This window comes from Petaurus breviceps, unplaced genomic scaffold, assembly GCF_028583685.1.
Source record: "Petaurus breviceps papuanus isolate PSGF00001 unplaced genomic scaffold, PetGlider_PUasm1.0 41, whole genome shotgun sequence".
Taxonomy (NCBI): Eukaryota; Metazoa; Chordata; class Mammalia; order Diprotodontia; family Petauridae; genus Petaurus; species Petaurus breviceps.
In genome coordinates, this window is record NW_027186320.1 from 1,345,277 (window position 1) to 1,353,929 (window position 8,653).

The following is an 8,653-nucleotide window of genomic DNA, read 5'->3' on the forward strand; positions in this document are numbered from 1 at the left end:
AGAGAGAGAGAGAGAGAGAGAGAGAGAGAGAGAGAGAGAGAGAGAGAGAGAGAGAGAGAGAGGAGACCAACAGAGACAGAGAGCAGAGAGTCAGACAGAGAGAAAGTTCTTCTGTCTTTACAAGTGGCTATTATCTTAAGCAAGCATGCTGTAGGGGAGGTAAATTAGAGTTTAAAATAATTTATCTGTACATTGTCAAATGATAAATTAATGATTTCCTTTAATGTTAAATCTAGGGTATCAGAAAATAGTTAAACATAAACAATATTTTTGCTTATCTTTAAAGTAGAGGATAGCAAAATCAGAAATGTTTTTGTTAATAGGGATCCCAGTTCTCTATTCTATGGGTGGAGATCAAACTTCTGAAAAACTAAAGGTAAAAAAAAAGTGGTTCATTCTTGAAGAGGACCAAAATGACATTATGCTAAGAGGCAAGTTTCAATGTGTCTGATTGTGACTGATCAGACCAATACAAGCTGGGAATGCTCTACCACAGGTCAGGCACAATTGGTCCACATGATCTTTTGGGTGGATACTATAAATTTGTGCATCCTGAATTTCTTTTGAGCTGTTTGAATTCTGCTTTGATTATAGAGCACTTTGTCCAATGTGGTCATGCCATGCTGAGTGCTTCTGTGCCAGTGTCTCCCATGTCACAGGATCAATTCCAAAGTTCTTGAGAGAGACATTGAGAGTGTCCCTGTATCAATTCTTCTGACTACTATGTGAATGCTTGCCCTGTGTGAGTTCTCCATAAAATAGTATTTTTGAAAAGCATACATTTGGTATTTGAACAACACAACAGTTGTTTGGATTAATAGTCTCTAAGCAGAGTTTGAATGCTTGGCAGTGTAGTTCAAGTAAGGTCCTCAATGTCTCGTACATTGTCCTGCCAGGGGATCTTGAGAATCTTTCTAAGAAAATTCAAATGGAAGTAATTCAGTTTCCTGGCATGGGGCTGGTAGATTGTTCAGATTTTCACAATCAGATTGATTGAATTCACATTGTTCAGTTTCACGAGCTCAGCATAAAAGCTCTGTAGACCTTCAGTTTGGTAGTCAGTCTAATACCTCTTCTCTCCTATACTTTGGAGCCTCCCAAAGACTGAGCTAGCTGTGGCAACACATACATAAACCTCATCATCAATGTGTAAATCCCTGGAAAGTATGGAATGACTGTGGTAAGTGGTGAAAATGAAGGAAACGATGAGTTTGCTACATAGCCACAGAAAAGGCTGGCATTTTTAAGGCTTTGAAGGTATGGTTAAAAGGTATGAATCACAGTAGGAAGTGAAAAAGACAATAGATCCTGGAAGTCACTCTCCATTGTGTATGTCCTTCAGAATTTTGTCATCTCCTATGCTTCAGTTCCTTCCTAGTTTCCTCCATGCAGCCTTCTCTGATGTTCAGAACGTAAAGTACTCTCTAACTCTTCAGATTTCTATATTCCCTTGCCCAGTTTATTCCTTTGCTCTTCTCAAGTGCTACTTTGTAGAGTATTGATATAAATTCCATGCATCTAACAGAATAAGTTTCTTTAACACAAGTACTTTGACATTTCATGGAACCTTTGTCTCTCTAAAACAGGCCTGCACAACATATGACCTTCAGGCTGCTTGCAGGCCACCAAAATATTTTGGGCAGCCTACAAAAATGTAGAACATGTAAAGAAAGTAAAGATTTAACAACTGCCTCCCCTCACAGGCTTCATGTGACCACATTCAACCTATTAGGGGTCAGAGCATATTTTCAAATCAAGGAAGGTTTTCCGTCACTTAAGCCTATCAAAGGGCCTAGGGGCAGAGAAGGTCTTAGATTCCCATAGCATTTGGCCACATGATCTTTCATGGCCATTTCATAGGCAATTTACATCTGAATTAATATTAACATCTCTTAAGTGCAACATAATCCTCACAAAATAGAGACATCACATTTGCAAGATACATAAGGTAACAACACATTACCAAAGTGGCCACAGGTCTTTAAACAAACACAAAATACATAGCATTATAATCCTCCTTACCCCAAGATTTTGGGAACCCATTTGTTAGGGGGGAAAGATGGGGAGCTTGTGCTCAAGCCCCACCCTAAAATATTGTTTTCTGTGTTTATTGTGTGCTAATCTTGTTATATTTTTGTAAAATTCTGTTGACACAAGTTATTCCTAAAACTCCTATTAACCTATGCATGAAATGTATTGTTAATGTATTTTTGCCAAGTAAAGGACATGAAAGATCTTGAGGCTGAATGTAATGGTTATGGGATTTGAATTTCTTTCATGTGCCTTGAACTTGCTGACATAGCAGGAACAGGTGGGGCAAGAGGAAGCTGAGGCCAAGCTAGAGTGTATGTGGTGACTGGAAGCCTGGAGGCAGCAACAGCAGTGGCAGCAGTGGTGGCAGTGGCAGCAGCGGCAATGGTGGATGGTGGTGAGAACTCCTTTTTTTTTTCAGCCAGCCAGAATTTCTGCTAAGCACTCCTGCTGAGGACTGCCAGGGACAGGAACTGTGGGGGGCCAGAGCTCCTGGGAGCAGGCTGTGTGGATGCTGAACAGTTGCTATGAGTGAGGAGAGGAGGATCTTTGCCTGAGGTAGCCTGTTCTGTTTTGAAGGCTTGAGAATGTGGGTGTTTACTACATTAACTAGGTGTGCCAATTTCACAACTACTGTGATAGCTTTGACTTTTTGGTTTTGGGACTCAGTTTTCTGGTATTTGAATAAATGTTTTAGCTTTGTCTCCCATGTAGAGAGCCTCGTATATTTTGTGATTAATAACCACATCAGCATATTAATAGTTACTGTAGGCATTGTGAATATTTCATTGTTGAAACACATAGCATACCATTGATTCTGGGATATGGATCTTAGGATCATTAATGTTCTACAAGTACCTAAGAACTTCCCCCTTTACAAAGAGAAGCAGCATTCCTGTAGTGAATTACAGTGGTTTCCAAATACAGAAGGTACAGCATTCCTTTAACAAGCAGTAGAGCCTTTGCAAAGTAAGGGAGGTGAGAGTATTCTTGTGGCATTAGGAAACTTGGTGTCTGTTTGGTGCTGGGCCACCAGATTTGGACTGGCCTCAATTCACAAGCTTCTAATCCCTGGAAAGCTAAAAAGAGGGTTTGTTTTGTTTTGGTTTGTTTTTTACTTTTTTTTTTTTTGTGGGGTGGACTGCCCTACCCAAATGAAGGAGTACTGTCATATTCATCAACATCTAACTTGGTCCTCTTTTTTTCTGACATTTACAAATTAACCAGCTGATGGGGAATAATATATCATTTTACCATCAACTAGTTCTCTGGTCCTAGGTAAGTACCCTATTCTCCTTACCTTATTCCACCTTCAAAACCTGTGGATTGTGGGGCAGCTAGGTGGCACAGTGAATAGAGCACCAGCCCTGGAGTCTGGAGGACCTGAGTTCAACTCTGGTCTCAGACATTTAACACTTACTAGCTGTGTGACCTTGGACAAGTCATTTAACCCTAATTGCCCTCCCCCCCTGCAAAAAAAAAACAAACCTGTGTATTGCAGCTTTAACTTTCCCTTTCCTTCTCCCCTCTTCCCCTTTTGGGAAAAGTTTTTGTGCTCTTACCTCATCAGTACCCTTAGTTGCCTCTGCCCCTCTTATTGTAAGACAGAACATAAAACAAAAACAAAAACAAAAACCTCTTTCCCAAATCCCCCATTTAAAGATAGTCCAAAAGGACAGCTAACTTCATTTTCACCAGCTTCACTGATTGGATTGACTCCACCATCACCATGCCCCTATGTACACTCAACTTCCTTTTGTGTGCAATTCCACACCTCAAACTACCATTACATTATAAATCTATGGAAGGTAAGTGTTATCTTTCTTTTTCTTCTTTGCATCCGCAATGCTTAACACATTACGTGGCACATATTAGGCACTTAATAAATGTTTAATTAAATTACATTTTTCTTGTGTTGCTCATAACAATAACAAAACTAACAGTATCTAAACTTTAGAACTGCCAATTTGGCAGCTGAGTGGAGAATAGAATATAGGGGGTGGGTTAGGGGAACTTGACCAACCAGAAGACTATTGAAATATTCCACGCAAGAGGTAATGAGGGTCTACACTTGGGTAGTGGCAATGTTAGAGAAGAGAAGGGAGCATATACAAAAATTATTACAAAGGTAAAATTGATAAACTTTGACAACAAATTGAATATAGCATGTGAAAAAGAGTAAGGAGTGGGATATGGCCCCTAGACTGCGAGCCTATGTACCTAGAAGGATGATAGTATCCTCAATACTAATGAGAAAATTTGGGAGAGGAATGGTTTGCAGGCAGAGTTCAAGTTTTGCACATCTTAAAAAAGTCTTGTTTGAGTTTAAGATGTTTTTAGGATATTTGGTTTAAGATGTCTAATAGGCAGTTGAGGATATAAGAATGGAAAGCAGGATAGAAATTAGAACTGGGTAAATAGATTTGAGAATAATGTAACCTTTGGCTTAAAAGACTAATTTTACGGGACTCTAGCCTTATTACTGGAAACTGATTATTCAGTGACCTAAGTCTGAGTGAGAGGCAGGGAAGAGGGGGAGAAAGAAAAGAGATGATAAGAGTTTTTCTGACTTTCACAAAGTTTAGCTTTTGCAGGTTGGCGGGGTGTGAGGCAGCAGCACCATGAAGGTCTCTGGCACCCTGAGGGAGTATAAGGTAGTTGGGTGCTGCCTGCCCACTCCCAAGAGCCTGGTGCTGCCTCTTTATCGTATGCAGATCTTTGCTCCTGATCATGTTGTAACAAAATCCCAATTCTGGTACTTCACTTCCCAGGTGAAAAAGAAGTCTTCTGGAGAAATCATATACTGCGTACAGATCTTTGAAAAGTCCCCTCTTAGAGTGAAGAACTCTGGCATCTGGCTGCATTACGATTCCAGAAGTGGGACCCACAACATGTACAGGGGGTACAGGGACCTGACCACTGCTGGTGCCATCACTCAGTGCTACCAAGACATGGGAGCCTGTCACCGTGCCCAGCACCACTCGATCCAGATCATGAAAGTGGAAGAAATTCCTACCAGCAAATGCCGCTGGCTGGCAGTCAAGCAGTTTCATGACTCCAAAATCAAGCTCCCTTTACCCCACAGAGTTCTGCATCACCAGAAAAAGCCACACTTTGCTACCAAGAGGTGCAACACCTTCTAAGTTTAGAGACAATGAGGCACCTATTTGATTTAAATAAATTTCTCTTTTTTTTTTTTTTAAGCCATCGGGGTTAAGTAACTTGCTCAAGGTTACACGGCCAGTTATTTCTGGGTGTGGTGCTAAGTGTCTGAGCCCGGGATTCGATCTCCAGGTCATCCTGACACTGGAGCCAGTGCTCTTACTCACTGTGCTACCTGGCCACCCCAAAATAAATTATTCAATTGGAAAAAAAAAGTTTAAAAAAAGTATGTCTACAATGTCAACATCTTTTCAAGTCCCTGGCTGGAGAAAAAGAACCTGAGAAGAAGTGTGAGAGAACTCTAAGAGAATTCTTAGAGAACCTGAGAAGAACTCTTAGTCTGTATCATGTACCAATTCACAGCTTGCTACTACATTAGAGTCTTCAGGGAATTTCACCTTAGGTGAGATCTGAGACCCTTTTGGTTACGTTGGGTTATCTTATTCTCAATGGGAGAGAATATTTACTCTGAATTTTGTTTAGTACATATATATATATATATATTCTGATTTTAATTTTGCTGTCAAGTCGATAAGTGGTTTTCTTTGCTATGTGTGTTCCTTGTGAAACTGGCATCTGGTGGGCAAAGGGTCAAGTCTTAGATTTATACAGCTTGGAGCTCTTCATTCCCATATAGCTTGAACCTAAATACTTTATCTCCTACATGAATAACAGTTAAAGGAAATTGTGTGTGTGTTTCTGATGGTCTAGCGGCCATTCTCCACTCTCTACACTTTTCTCCTATTCCATATTCAATATAATGCCAATGCATGTCAATTCTACCTTTGTTACACCTCTTGGATATACCCCCTCCTAACTTCTCATATTTTGAGTAGGCATATATATGTTGGAGTTGGTACCGATTTCTAGCATATTTCTAGCATAATTCACCCTAAAATCATCTCAGATTTTATGCAAATGTTTTTGGAAAAAGTGGGGTGTGACCATTATATGAAACTTCAAAAAAAATTGTATGATATTTCTTTGTCTTTTAGTTTCCACCAGTCTCACACCAACTTTTCACATGCTGAAAACTGTCTTTCCACAGGTCTATTTCCATGCTGTTGAGGGAACAAAATTATTTTCATGTTTTTTACTAAGCAATTAATACCAATAATTGTTATTTCCTGATCGATCGACAGTTATGCATCTCTCCATTCTAGTACTTAGAAGAACCACCATTCCCAAAGATAAGAGTCTAGGGAGAGTTCTCTTATTTGACCTGTATCATAAAACTCACAACCAGAAATCACTGAAAGGACAAAAAGAGAAAGGGGAAGGGGGAGGGAGGAATCCAAGGACTTTATTTTGCCATGATCATTTTTTTTTTGAGCTTCACTCATGCTTTTGCCCATTGACTTCCTAGATGTCTTTGGAAAAAGTCTCTTTATACATGAAATTGTTTTGACATACTGGTCACTTTCACCTAGATATGTAATAGTTAATCAGTGTCTTAAAGATAAGCTATATTTTTCCTCGATCAGTTTTTCTGATGACCATCTTAGTTTTCTGCAATTTCTAGTGTATCTTTTTCTACTTCTTTTGAAAATAAGAAAGCTTGTCCATCTCCAATCCTTTGGAATCTCTCCTGTGGTATACATTTATCACAGACTACTGATAGACAATTTGTGATAGTCTGTACAGGTGCTATCTGTATAATTTGACATTCATATTTAACACTCAAAATATATCTTTTAGTATCCATATTTGACTGCAGAACTAATTTAAAGTAGTCAGATTCATTCTTACTATTTAATATATCTTGAACTTCATTTTTCTCTTTGTTGTTTTTGTTACATATTTTTCAAATAGTTAAGGAATTAATTATCTTGTCAAGTGGACACAATATGAACCTGGAAAAGTTCTTTCAATAATCCTTTAACATGTACTATTTTCTCTAATGGGGGACCTATCCATTCCCTTTTAATTTTACTTTATTTAATGGGTACAGGAGAAGAGGAAAGACTTTTTCTAATATTTAGCATTTTTATAAGATTTATCTCATTATAGTCTTCAGTCTTTCTGATAATATTCTTATAATATTATGTCAGTCTTCATTCTTGTTTGTGTACTTCCTTTCCATTTTTTACAAATCCTTTTAAGCTGTTTGAGTAAATTTAAGTAAATTCAGCAAGTATTTAATGAGGACTTGCCATGTGTCAGGAAATGTGCTGAGTACAGGAAATGCAAAGAATGACAAAAAAAAAATTGATATGGCTTCTAATCAAAAAGTCCCAATATGGTCATATTTGTTCTTCATATGTCTACTTTTTATCCTGATGAATAATATTAATGATGGCATAATTAAGATAACATTTTTAGTACTTCCCATTCCTTAATCCATCTTCATTTTTACTGTCTCTAGCTATTTGATTTCACTGAATGTTTTGACACTGTTTTTACAAAGGTTAGCATTCCTTTTTACCTGTTATATCTAAGATGCCATCATTATTTATGTTCACATTTCTAGTCACTTTTTTTTTTGCATTTACAAACATTTACTTTCCAAGATGTTTATTATCCGAAGCAGGAAGAATCATAGAATATCTATTAAAGGACAACCTTGCCCCCAAATGGTCTTTTTTAATTGTCATAATTGTCAAATATAAAGAGAACAAGGGGCAAATAATTTTGCTGCATGCTCTACTTTAACCTTTGGAAAGACATTTCTGTTTTGAAAAGAATACATCTTTAGTCAGAACAGGATGTTTCTGAAGAGGTTACCCATAAAGATGGTTAGAGTTGCTCTGAAAATCCCAAAATACCAACACACCTGGGTCCTGTCAAATGAATTTGACTCAAGTCTTCTCAGCCAAAGAAAAGCAAAGTTTATTAAAAGTTTGCTTGTTTTGGACACAGAGTAAGTGTGTGTTAGGTCATTCTATGGTACTCTCACACCACATGTAAGAAAGATGGGATCTTATATACAGAAAGTCGTGGCAGGAATCTGGGGGTGGTCTAGAGGAGGATTTTGGGGAGGGACTTCAGGAGAAGTCAGATAAGGTCAAGGAGTGAAATCAGAGTTGGAAGTTGCTGGAGGCTACCTGGAGCTGAGAAAGAATGTTGGGCTAGGCCAGTTCAAGGGTGGATTGATATTTTGATAGGCTCAAGAATGTGAAGTAGATGGAAAATGGAGGGCTAGATTAGTAACAGAGGTTTGGACCCAGCCACAATGTAAGGCTTATGGCCTTGGTGAAAATGCCTCATCAAATAGGACAATTTAATCAGAGTTCAAGGGTGGTGGCCAGAGCCTATACCTCAAGGATTCAAGGAGAGCTCAAGGGGATTCCCAGAGCCTACACCTCATCATTTCCATTCCAGCATAAAAAGAGAAACTTCATAATACCATCATTGATCTTTTAAGACCTTGCCTAAGTGGTAAACTGGAGGCATATACTTCCCTTCCTTCATTAGCTTCTCCTGCTTAATGATTGTTCCAATGTTCTATCTTTTTCCATTT

At 38.5% G+C, this 8,653-nt stretch overlaps 1 pseudogene; it reads left to right on the plus strand.

Annotated features, from left to right (window-relative positions):
* The first annotated feature begins 4,652 nt into the window (after window positions 1–4,652).
* LOC138171085 (large ribosomal subunit protein eL20 pseudogene) lies at window positions 4,653–5,174 on the plus strand (annotated as a pseudogene).
* The last annotated feature ends 3,479 nt before the right edge of the window (window positions 5,175–8,653 follow it).